The sequence below is a fragment of the Triticum urartu genome, chromosome 4A, assembly GCF_056163025.1.
Source record: "Triticum urartu cultivar PI428250 chromosome 4A, HENAU_Tu73, whole genome shotgun sequence".
Classification (NCBI taxonomy): domain Eukaryota; kingdom Viridiplantae; phylum Streptophyta; class Magnoliopsida; order Poales; family Poaceae; genus Triticum; species Triticum urartu.
Window position 1 is genome coordinate 290,804,066 of NC_141876.1, and position 13,081 is coordinate 290,817,146.

Sequence of the window (13,081 nt, forward strand, 5' to 3'; positions counted from 1 at the left end):
TTGATCATTTGACCCGCCCGCCGGTCACCAATGGGTCGCCGAGGTTCGGGTGGGTCTCCAGTGAGTCGCCAAGTATCAGCCTGCTCTTTGGTGAGTCGTCAAGTCCTGGCAGGTCATATTTCCAGCCGGCTCCTACCGCGGGGTATATCCCCAACATTAGCCCCCAGTTTAATTTGGATTTATCCATGTTAAACTGATCCTACAAAATAAACACAAGAACAAATTTGATAGATTGTGTTCCAGGTTAAAAAATTCATGTAAGCCGGCACCTGATCATCCTTAAGTCCTTGTCATTTCCTTCTTCTGGAAAGTCCGGGTCAATAGGCCAGCCTCATAATCAATTTGCTGACATTGATTTCTCATAGAAAAATATTTTGAATAATAATTCATTTGATTCAGCTCCAAGTGCTTAACAAGAAATATTGGTCTTTGAAATACTCATGTGATTTTCAGTCGGCTTGAAGATGTCGAACTCCCTTATATGCATTTCACTTGTAGCCTTCAAGTCTTAAGAAGGGAGCGTAGTAACAGCTTAAGACTTGCTTCAATATAAATGTCGCAACCTTGAAGAAATCTGGGTTGTTCATCTCAGTCACTAGTCAAAACTGAATATTCCACATATATAGCCCACAAGTGTTGGGTTGTCATGCTTGCAGCAACCTGGGACTTGTAATTGCCTTATTCTCATAAAAACTTCAACCAGTGTAGCTCCCGAGGGCCGGGTCATTATGCAATAATGAGCAGGGACTTTGTAGATATGATCATGTAGACTTGAGCAGAAATGTGTAGCCCCCAAGGGCCAGCTCAGTAAGATAATACTGAGCTGGGACTTTATATATACTTCGTTGAAAATAACATCATATGATGTAGCCTCCATCATGGGGATTGAACCCATGACCACAAGGTTAAGAGCCTTGTGCTCTACCAACTGAGCAATGGACCCTTCAATATAATGGATTAAGGCTTGCGTACTTTGAATTTTTGATAGGAGCAATTAGTAGCCCCCAAGGTGGGTTAAAGATGACCTTGCATTAGCCCCCAAGTGTCATGGTGCATGCTTGAAACGACCTAGGACTTCCATATTTGACAGAATCCGTATTTAAATAATGTAGCCCCCAAGTGCCAGGTCGTGTGCCTGCAGCGACCTGGGACTATTCCTTCCATTGTAGAATAAATCATATCTATTGATAAATAAATAAATAATAACCATTGCGCTAAAGCGACTTTGAAATCCTCAATCATAAAACTGGTTATTGATAACCATAATAAAAATCCATCCCTGTTGGCTATTCAAGATTTGAATAATATAATGCGGTATGAAAACCTCAATCATTGTATATTATAATGAAAATCCAGCCAAATTTGGTTATTAAAGATTTGAATACCTTATCAGTTGACAAAGAAATCCGGAGTTTAAATACCCGACGGCTCTTGGCCAATGGCGACTTAAGACGCATCCATTGTGATCCAGGATTTTTGTAACCCGGCGGCTTATAGCCTTTGTGAAAATCAATAATTGATAATCCATCCATGGTGGCTCATAGTGCTGTCTAGTTTTTGAAAAGATCACTTTGCCATCTTGTAGCCTCAATAAACTCAATATGTAGCAATATACCCCAGAGCAGAATAACCCAACAATATTTTTCGATGGCCAGATGGTTCATATGAGCAGTAGTAGTATCTTTATGTGTAAAACTGTGCATGTCCTACACAAAGTTTAAACAACATATTCCCTGGAGACCTAACGTCAAAAGCCAGGGTGGGTAAAAATCCAAACATAATATAGTCTTATGCAATTATGGAAAATACTAGCATTAAATCCATTCAAGCCTAAACATACTGGCGATTTAAGTCAAAAGCCAGGGCGGGTTATAACACCTCGCACGTTCATCCAACAATTTAAAAAAATATCTGGAAAATTGGCTCAAATCATCGGCTTACAACACCACATCTAGTGAGGGTAACAATCCAATGATTATGAGCGCACGATTCCAATCCCGCAATCCAAATTATACTGGCGACTTAACGTCCAAAGCCAGGGCGAGTTATCAAACCTCGCATCTTCATATAACAAGTACAAAAATACCTATGAATTTGGTTCATACTGCCGGCTTACATCGCCATATCCAATGAGGCCGACAGCCCAAAGATGCATAATGCATAACACCAATTGTGCAATCAAAGTGCACTGGTGACTTAACGTCAGAAGCCAGGAGGAGTTATCAAAAAACCTGAATATTCACACCATTATTGGAAAACATACCTGGAGTTTTAACACCATGGTGATACCTCAATAATTATAATCTGCTGCGGGTATTGACCTATAGGCATGCAATATCATGATTTTGATTGCTCATGGCCAAGATATCCTCGTGACTTAACGTCCGCTACCAGGCCGGGTCATCAAACCCAAAGATGCTCAATGATGAGTCATATAATCAAGGCCATGTGTCCTGTGAAATCGGTTCATACTGACGGTTTACAACACCATATGCGGCAAGTGTGACATCCCAAAAACTTAGAGCGCAGAACTCCAAGTGCGTAATCAAAGCTTACTGGCAACTTGTCTTCCAAAGCCAGGACGGGTTATCAAAACCTCAGATACGCTCAAATATGAGGCATAAGGATTAAGGCTACATGGTCTAAATCGTTTTTAACCATATGTCAACATGGTACAAGAATATGAACTAGAACAATGTTCAAAGAGAATAACAAATAGAAAAAACAAGGCTTTCATAGGCTGCCAAACCTTAATATCAAGTGCTATTCAAGGGCCGCACATTCACTGATTTAATCCTTTACTCAAACATGTAAGATGGGCCTCACATGACCAATCGCCGTTTTAACTTTGACAAGTTCAGGGTCTTTACAAGATTGACTATCAAGAGTATGGCAGGTCATTCTAGGATTACCTGGGCGGAGTGGCAGACATACAAAGGCAGGATAAACCAGATTTTATACACCTGGCGTCCGAGCCTATTAAAAGGGTAAACAAAGCTCTGTTCATTATCAGGGAGCTCCCAAGTAATATTTGAATCAAGTCGTATAAGCCAGATCAATAGGGTAGTCATAGCTATGCTCAATGAGTAGGAAGCCCCCAAGTAATTTGGAATCAAGGCGTACAAGTCGGATCAAGAGGGTAGTCATAGCTTTTTTCATTGACCAGGAAGCCCCCAAGTGACCTATCATAAGTCATTAAGGCAGGTTACCTATGTTTGAACTGCACATTGTAGCAAATTCTCTTTGCTAACCTTTAAACTTTGGGTAGATAGCCCCCATGTCATTTGCAACAAGGCGTATAAGCTGGATCAAAAGGATAATCACATCTATGCTTAGTGAGCAAGAAGCCCCCATGTAATTTGTAACAAGATAAGCCCATAAGGCAGGATGCCCATGTTTGAACCGCGCATCATGGCAGCAGGTTCTCTTCGGCAACCTTTAAACTTTTTTAAGAACTCAAACCTTGCGAGAGATAAATTCTTTTTGAACCGGTATCTCAAACTGTTGTTCCTTGTATCCCCTGAGTCTCAAGACGATTCGAGGAGTTGGCTTGAGATTGTTCATATTTAACTGTGATGTAAACCAGCATATAGTTGAATAGTGGATTGCTGAATTGTATTGAATCTCGGCAGTTTATAATGACCTTGTCCATGGATCCATCCGGTGTAGGAAAGGGCCATAGCTTGACGGTCTCCTTTGTAATGATGAATTCTGCATAAGAATGTGCACAAATGAGAGTAATTGTTCTTGACAAAAAAATGTATCAATAAAAATTGATTGGACAACTAAGTTGGTTGCGGCATTGTAAGCCAGTGCGGACAGGCGAGTCAATTGCAGGCGCGGTAAACCGCGTAGATGGGTGAATCCGCCACATCATGTTGATGCATACTGGACCGTAGAGGCCTCTTCTTTCACATGCATTCATTGAACATTATGACATGGTCAAATGCTGGCACGAGCTACATATCCATGACATGTCCATCGCTCTTGCAGTAAAACAACTGTCTGCACCAAAAAAACCTCACAAGACAGAGTAATTGCTCTTTTAAAGAAAGCAATATGTAATATAAAAATATATTTGATGGATTTCACATGAAATGTTAGGCCAGAGATTATCCACCGCGGAGTTGATGATCACCACGGTGAAGGCACGTATCCGTCCAGCAGCACAACATGGACAAGTGCTAGTGCAAAAAATAATATCGGCGCACACCCCTTTGTGACACCTTTGTAACGAATAATGGTCCTGTGAAAAAGAAAATACCACAGACCAAACTAATTTTTCTCAAACAATTTAATATGTGTTGATAAGATACATAGAAAGGATAGCACCTGGTACTTTCATCGGACGAATGTGGGAAACGTCTCGACTGTAGCCTTAACCTCACGTGGAGTAGTAGTGGCCGGATCACAGTGATGCCATGGTGGCGATAGTGACACGCCCCTTTTCTTTTCTCTTTTCTTTATAGCAGAACAGCTGTACTAGCAGTAGTACTTAATACTGCAGTAGTAGTAGCCAGCAGCTCAATGAAGGGGCCCGAGGCCAACTATTGCGTGAAAGAACCAACGGCGGCAGTGCAAAACGGCCCGTTGCGGTAGAGTGTGACTCGCAGCAGAAGTTGAGGCGGCGGTCTTGGCACGGGCACGGTCGCAGCGGCTCATCAGGGTCCATCAGAGCCGAGCACGGCAGCCACACTCGGCCGCGGCGGTTGAAGCAAGGCGAAGACAAATGGAGCGATGATGACTCCAAGGTGGAATCCACTTCCGAGTCGTTGACTCCCGTTTTTTAACAGATCAGATAAAACAATCCTCAATTGGCCACCATCTCCGTCTATAGATGGAATAAAGTATCAGAACTATTTTAGGATTAGTACTAATCAGATGAGATCACTTTATGATTTGCTCACGTGCACTACTACTTGAAGTAGTATTTTTCCTTCAATCCTTGCTCCATGGTCATGGAAGTAGCAGCAACAGCGTACATTGATGCGCCTTGGGACTTGACGCACGGGTACACAACCATACGTACGAGCGCCCGGATGATTACGCGTGCGCGTTGTACCATTGGTGAACCGGTGATTTGATGGATTGACGCAGCAACGAAGATCGATTTTCTTTTGGTCTCGATGTATTGCAGATCACGGCGGTGGCGTGCAAGCGCAACCCTAATTTCCCTCGATCTCTGTCTTGCATACGTTGGCTCCGATGTTTAACATGTTCCCGCTCACAAAACAACGAATCTACCGGCTCTTCCTCATCTGACGAACTCGCAAGATCCTCGATCCCTTGGAGAAATCCCTCCAAGAACTCAACACCACCGTGCGCAAGCCCCACGGTGGGCGCCAACTGTCATGGATTTGTCATGGCGGATGTCCTTAGTGTGAGTTCTTAGTCGCGAGGCCAACGCATCTATGTGGTAGCTTGAGATGGGTTGAGTGGGACGAGAGACGCGAGGTTTTTTACCCAGGTTCGGCCCCTCATGGTGGAGGTAAAAGCCTACATCCTGCTTCATTGATATTTATGATGATGATCACGATTACAAGGGTGCTCTATCTCGAGAGCTATAGACTTGTTTGTCCAACCCTTACTTTTGAAAAAACCTCTCCTCCTTTGGGGTGCCCTGCCCCTCCTTATATAAGTTGAAGGGGCAGGTTACATCACTAGTCCTATTTCAAGTAGAGTCCTAGTCTTGCTTCCTTTGTAAGGGAAAGATTCCTTATGCCTTTCCTCTTAAGCCTGCCCACCAGAACATAAGTCGGCCTTCCCATGAGTCGCCTTCTGGGCCGTTGGGTGTTGTCGATCGTCTCACCCGACTGCTGGGTCACTAATGGGTCGCCGAGGTTCGGGGGGGGGGGTCTCCAGTGAGTCGCCATGTATCGGTCGAGTCTCTGGTGAGTCGCCAAGTCCGGTCGGGTAATATTTCAAGCCAGGTCATACTGTAGGGTATGTCCCTGATAGAGAGGTGGACAGTTGGGACCCAAATGGTCCATGGCTCCACGCAAGCAAGTACCTCCTTATTATGCCAAAAAGAATGAATCCTCCCCATGACAGCTGGGACCCACCAGCTATATCTTGGCACGGAAGGAAGTGCCTCCTTATTAAGAGAAAAATAATGAGTGCTCCCCATGACAGCTGGGGCCCACCAGATTTGGTGGCTGGCTTGTGGCCCTACTAAGTTGACGTGTACGCAGGGCTTTGTCAACTTAGTCAACAAACGATTCTATCACCAGTGACTATTGGATTGTTAACATCCAACGGTTGTCCTACTTCTTCAACCTCTGATCGAAACCCCCTATTATTCTTCGGCGACTGTAGCCTGACACCGCAGCCGAACTAGTGAACCCTCGTACTACCCTCCGCGTGTTCCCTAGCTCCGGGTCGTTCCCTTTCTAGGTCGCGCCGTCGTCCACCACCTTGGTGCTCTCGGACGGTACGGCGTCATCAACGCGGTCAATGAACGATAACCATCAGAAGAGGATTGTACGTGGAGAGGCTGACAACTGGGTCCATAGCCACACGCAATAATTGCCTCCTTATTATGCGTGAAATTATGATTCCACCACCTGACAGCTTGGACCCACCGGGAGGGCCTCTGGATTTCACAAAAAACAACATTCCCCCTGACAATTGGGACCCACCGGCTTTATCTTCACACAGAAGGAACTGCCTTCTTACCCCCTGACAGCTGGGACCCACAAGGTTGAAGTGAAGGTAGTGTTATCTGTGTGGCCACAAACGTGTACGCACATAGTGGTTGATCGGTCTATCTGCACCAACCTACAGTGGCCGAGTAAGGAGCGGCACGTGTTGAAGTAGAGGCACCAACGTAGCATGTCACGCTGTCTCGTGTATATCGTGTACACGTATGTATGGACACGCTGCAAGATAGAAAATAAGGCTACATACGTACATACGGTTGGGGTCTCTAACGCATACAATGACGTCGTCCTGTTCATAGGGAGCCAACCGGCTTGGACGGAACAACTGGAACGGGGTCTAGCGTACTGCAAAACGGAGGAAAACGGCCTTCTATTTGACCGCGTATGGTCAAAACGGGGTCATGTTCATCGGGAAGGGTCGGGCATACCACAGACCGGAGGAAATAGTCTTGTGTTCGAGCTCCTATGGTCGAAACGGGTGTTGTTGATCGGGAGGGGTCTGGCGTACCGCAAAACGGAGGAAACGGACCTGTGTTGGAGTGCCTACGGTCAAAACGGGGTCCTGATTATCGGGAGGAGTGTGGCGTAAAACAAAACGGGACTCCGCGGGTTATTTTTCATCCACCGTCTCCTGCCTTGCTCCAGCTTTCACCTGCTACTGTTCATCCACTGTCGACTTCCTCCAGCCTCCACTTGCTACTATTTATCCACCGTCGATTTCCTCCAGCCTCCACCAGCGACTGTTTGCCATGGGGGTCCTGTTCATCCAGCCTCCACCTACTGTCCAATTAGTCATCCACGACATCCTGTTCATCCACTCCCACCTCCTCGATCAGGGTCATGTTCATCCAGTGGCAACAGCCTACTACTACCACGGGGTCCTGTTCATCGAACCCCCACCAGGAACTGTTCATTCAACCCCCAACAACGGTCATTGTTCATCAAGAGGAAGTAAGTTTGATCGGCTTCAGTTAGCAGTAGTAGCGAAGGAATCCCTTGATCGGGTTAAGTTAACAGCCAAGGGATCGATCGCTCGGGTTCAGTAACGCACGTAGCTTGTGCAATCGCTCGGGTTCTATAAGCAAACGCCTCGCTTAGGTGCAGTTAGAGCCCAACACCTTGCACACACGCGCGTACGTGTATAAGAGAAACGCGCAAACCTCCATGCATTGCTCGGCCACGACCACCCATCGTAACCGGGAACTTCCCAATATTTTCCACACCCTCGCTTCTACCATGATTTTTTCCATCATGGACGGCCCCAAGAATGTCATGCAAGTGCGTCCCCAGCCCACCCAGGACAATAAGCCCAATTTCTGTCATGATCTTTTGTCATAGAATTTGGAGCCCGCCACATCTATGATGATATGTCCTTTTGTCACAATTATCGTCATAAAAGTGTCACAAACATGACAGAAAAAGAATTAGTTCGGGCCAAAATGTCCTCGATGTGTCTTTTTTTGTAGTGTTGGGGATGCCCAAGGCACCCCAAGGTAATATTCAAGGACAACCAAGCATCTAAGCACGAGGATGCCCCGGATGGCATCCCCTCTTTCGTCTTTAATCTATCGGTAAATTTACTTGAGGCTATTCACCGCATGATATGTGTTTCGCTTGGAGCGTGTAGATACAACAAACATTCAAGTATGTTGACCAGACTATACATAGGCATGATGGCTTCATACAAGTTACGCCAATCATACAAGTCAAAGACCAAGCCAGAGAAGCTGCTCTTTGAGAGATCAAAGGGCGGATCACGAAGACCAAGACAAGCCAGGGGAACAAGATATCACTTTGGGAAAGCCTCCCTTGCCTAGCAGGCGAGCCTGGTCATGTCCAGGACGCCCCAAAGACAAGTCCCAAGAATTCCCTGGCAGGCTTGCTGGGGCCGCCAAGGGAAAATCTCCCCACCAAGACTTCACCGCTCCATAGCTCCACCGCACCATGACGCAAGTCACCTATCAATGCGGTGTCGAGCCCTCGAGGTGATTAAGTGGCTTCTACTAAGCACATGGCAGCCATTTGGAAGGAAGATTACCTATATATGACAAATGTCCAGAGGCGTGTCAGGTAGATAAGCAAGAGATGATTAAGCAGCGCGACAGGGTTGCCAGGCTACATCCTTAGCATGACACCTAGCAGTGCATTTAATGCACTTAGTCCTAATTGCTAGAGTTAGGTCTAATCACTATATAATGAATGTTTTGCCACTGTGGTTTCCCCTTGGCCTATAAAAGGAGAGCCATGGCAAACTAGAAAGGGATTCAGACCCTCACACACTTGTACAGGTGTAGCTGCTCTCCCGAGGCGACCTTGCCGGGCTTGAGCATTGTGTGCCCATTGTGATCCTTCCCTTAATCCACCAAAGTACGAGTAGGGTTTTACTCTTCCCAACGGCTCGAACCTGGGTAAAAACCACCAGTGTCACCACCATCATGCGGCTTCACGGCTTCTGCTCTTTGCACAACGGGACCTTCCCCCTCATCGACCACAAGGGGCCGATGGCCCCATAGGTGATCGTGTTCCACCACAACATCTTTGGCGCGCCAGGTAGGTGGAAGCGCTTGTGTGAATCCGAGGTTGTGAACAGTGCGTCAATCTTCATCATCATCTTCTTCATCATTAGCTTCATCATACATGGTGCCCAAGAAGAAGCCCAGCACAATAGCTCATCCTTCCACTTTGAAGGCCACCTCGCACGCTGCTGCCACGATGCTGAAGAGGAAACAAGTGAGCAAGAATTCCAGAAAGCAACAGAGGCCCAGTGCATTGATGGAGGCACTTCTTTGCACTCCTCTCAGTGCTAGCTCAAGCAGTGCACGCGCGAGGTCAACGCCATCGAGCTAGCAGTAGATTCCCGGAAGCCGCTCAAATGGTCTTGCATGCCTATCATCTTCGATGAAGAGGATCACCCTAACCGCACCACTGCGGTAGGGTTTTTGTCGTTGTTGGTTTCAATGACAATCCGCAACCTCAAAGTCAAAAAGATGTTAGTTAGTTGACGACGGGGCAGGATTGAATTTAATCTCCCCCAAGGTGATTAGCAAAATACAGATATCAAATGAAGAGCTCAAGATTACTGGCATGTTCCAAGGAATCAACCCCGGCAGGACCGTCAGGGGAAGATGACACTGCCGGTAACATTTGGACACTACTAGGGAAAAGCCTAGCAGTAGCACGGGTATTTGGTGTATCAGTAGCGCGGGTACCCATGCTACTGATAAGGTGCTACAGCTAATGTTCAACAGTAGCGCGTCTTGAGACGCGCTACTGCTATACCTACTTAGGAGTAGGGCTTTCCATACCAGCCCTACTGCTAAGTGCTTTAGTAGTAGCGTTTTCATGTCTAGTGCTAAAGAGCGCTACTACTATGTTTTCTCATATCTTTTTCGTTACGTATTTGCGATGTTTCTATACAGGTTTCATACAATATTCTAATCATATCATAAAGATGCAATATGCTCACATTATAATACACATAATAGTCTCATCATATCATACAACAAAAATCATGCCGTCACATCATAATCATGCGATATAGCTATACAAGTTACATGACACATGTCTCATCATACATAATGTAGTACTTCTTGAGGCGTCGGTTCGTATCCCTCTCTCACACTAGCGTGAACCTAGACTAACTACCAGCTGTCGCTCGGAAACCGGAAACCGGTATATCCTGGGCCTGACACTCCGGCCACTCATCGTATACTCCTGGCATAGCACTTCTTCGCCATCGATGATCTATGCACCTGCATTGTCACATTACACTACAAAAAAGACACTTACGTGATGATACGTGTTTGTCACAGTAGGTCACGTTTTCTGTCATGCATGTACATCCATGACAATTTTATGACAGAATCAAGACAGTCATACCTGTGCTGTCGTAGAAGTGTTCCATGACATTACAAAAAATATCATCACAGAAGTGTCCACTTCCATGAAAATAAATCTCGCGTCATAGAAGTGCTTTCGTCAAGGGTGACAGACATGTGGCATCCACCATAACGGCTCGCTGTTACGCTATCGGGTCCGGTTTTGGATCCGATTACCCGTTAACAGCCCCGGCCAATGGGGATTTTCCACGTGTAAAATCATCATTGGCTGGAGGAAGCACGTGTCGGCTCACCGTTGGGACAGACGTCATCCACTCATTGGACCGAAGGCGCCTATGATACATCGACACGTGGCACGGCCCAACAGACGCCCATTCCGGTGAAAAGGCCGGCCCGTTTGACTTGGTCAAAAGGTGGCGGGCCGGCCCACGGAAAGCCTGTTAACGACCTGTTCGCATATAGCCCATTTATAGCCCGCTAACCCAGGGCCCGTTAGGACCTATCTGAATTAGGCCCAGTAGCGGCATCTGGGCTGTCCAATATGATTCCAGCCCATATTAACTTCCGGCCCATGTATAGCCCATGAAGTCTTTCGGCCCATATGAGGCCTTTGTAACTCTTGGCCCATTAATGGCCCGTGGTAAAACTGGCCCGTAATGAACAGTGTATCACTTTATACCCATTAACGGCCCATTATACCGTTGGGCTGTTTTAGCCCATGTTATCTTTTGGCCTTCTCAAGGCCCATTTATTCTTGGGCTCGTTTCCAACATTCGGTTACTTACGACCTGTTACTGTCATTTTCTTCTTTTGGGCCAAATTCAGACCGTGGTTACAGTCGGCCCGTTTGTGGCCGTTATTACGTTGGGCCGTTTTCATAGCATCATCAAATACGGCCGATTAACGACAGCCTGTTATGGTTGGCCCATGAATGGACAATTCCAACTCTTGCCCATATATGGCCATAATGCGGTATATTATTGGCCCATGTTTGGGGAATCGATCATACAGCCCGTAGAAGGCCCATTGATGATACGGCCCGTAGAAGGCCCATTGATGATACGGCCTGTAGAAGGCCCATTGTTTCTATGCCCCGTAGAAGGCCCATTACTTCTACGACCCGTAGAAGGCCTAGTGTCACTACAGTAAAAATGTAGCCCATGGTTATTGTGGCCTACTTTTATAAAATAGGTTATTGTGGCCACTAGCAAACCGCGGAAAAAGAACAGCACTGACTACAAGCAAACAAATAAACAAGACAACAAGGAAATAAATAAGCAAGCAACTTACGCTAGGCTATCACGGCTATTACACATATTATATCCACCGGGCATCAAAGTTCACCGCTAGTGCAAATATAGGGAACAAAGCAGCATATCATATACACTGGTTGTCAAAGTTGGTGACCAGTGCAAATAAACGCCGCAGCAAAACAAGTCCAGGATTGAAACCACTTGAGAAGATCTCAAGAAACAATATACTGGGTACCCATAATGCTTGCAAGATGCTTAGCAAGCTTATTAACTTTCTCTTGTTTGGCGCATAAATCCTTCGGCGCTTGCTATTGCACCAGATAGTATGCATTTGAATTCTGCAGGGACTTCCTCAGTCCTTCAGCTTCCTGTCACAGCACATCTGATCGATGTCTTTCAACTTGAAGCTGAGACTCAAGAAGACAAACTGATTCAGGCAGCAAGTTCGAAGAGCTTGTGCCAGTAGTAGTGGCCAGTAACTCGAACACTACATCAAGACAGGACTTTTGGGTTCTCTCACTGTCGTCAAGGTAGTTTTTATCAGCTTTCACGGAGACCAACAGGAATGTCTCACTATCTTGAACCTTATCTGCATTACTTCCTTTACCATTGCATAACGGGGTACTGTTCTCCAATATTTTGTCCGCATTCTAAAAGAGAAACAAGCAGACATATCACAGGTTTACCACGTTGTATATCAAACTCATTTTGGTAAAGCAGTTCAGTAGTAAAGTGCATAGGATAAGAGCATGAAACAAACATATATCTACGTACCTTGGTCACTTTATGGTCTATATCATTCTAGTTTTTTTGCCAAATCAAGATAGAGACAGAGTTCAAATAATATTTGTTCAAGACAAAGAAGAATAGACAGAATATAAGTGTGGGAAAGTATAGAGCAATAACAACACTTGTAATGTGCATGACATGAGAACATAAATGTTTATTCAATTGAAACTAAAATCAACATAGAGCAAGTACAACAGCAAACCAGTTAAAGAAACATGTTTAAAACATACCTGTTGCACCATTGGAGTTTCAATTCCATCCTTAAAATTTGAAAATAGTTGGTCTGAGTAAATACAGTGATGCAAGAGCAAAGGAGTATGAACCATAGCTACAAATCTGACCTGAGAACAATTCTTCTTCTCCTTTCAGTGTTGAGTTGGGGTTCGGAGTGGTGGTCCTCGTGCTTTGGGCACTGCAGTCCCCTTACTAACTGCTCGTGTTTGGGTGCTCTGTGGTGGAGACGGTGTTGTGTCAACTGGAACTAGGTTACTATCTGCTGGGGTTGGGGTTAGAAGGGATGTAGCTGGTTCTCTGTCCAACT

General features: G+C 45.7%; 1 non-coding gene across 1 annotated transcript; it reads right to left on the bottom strand.

Moving 5' to 3' along the window:
• Positions 1-868: 868 nt before the first annotated feature.
• Positions 869-943, bottom strand: TRNAK-CUU (transfer RNA lysine (anticodon CUU)). The gene has a single exon. It is a non-coding gene; the product is annotated as a tRNA-Lys (tRNA).
• Between the last annotated feature and the right edge of the window lie 12,138 nt (positions 944-13,081).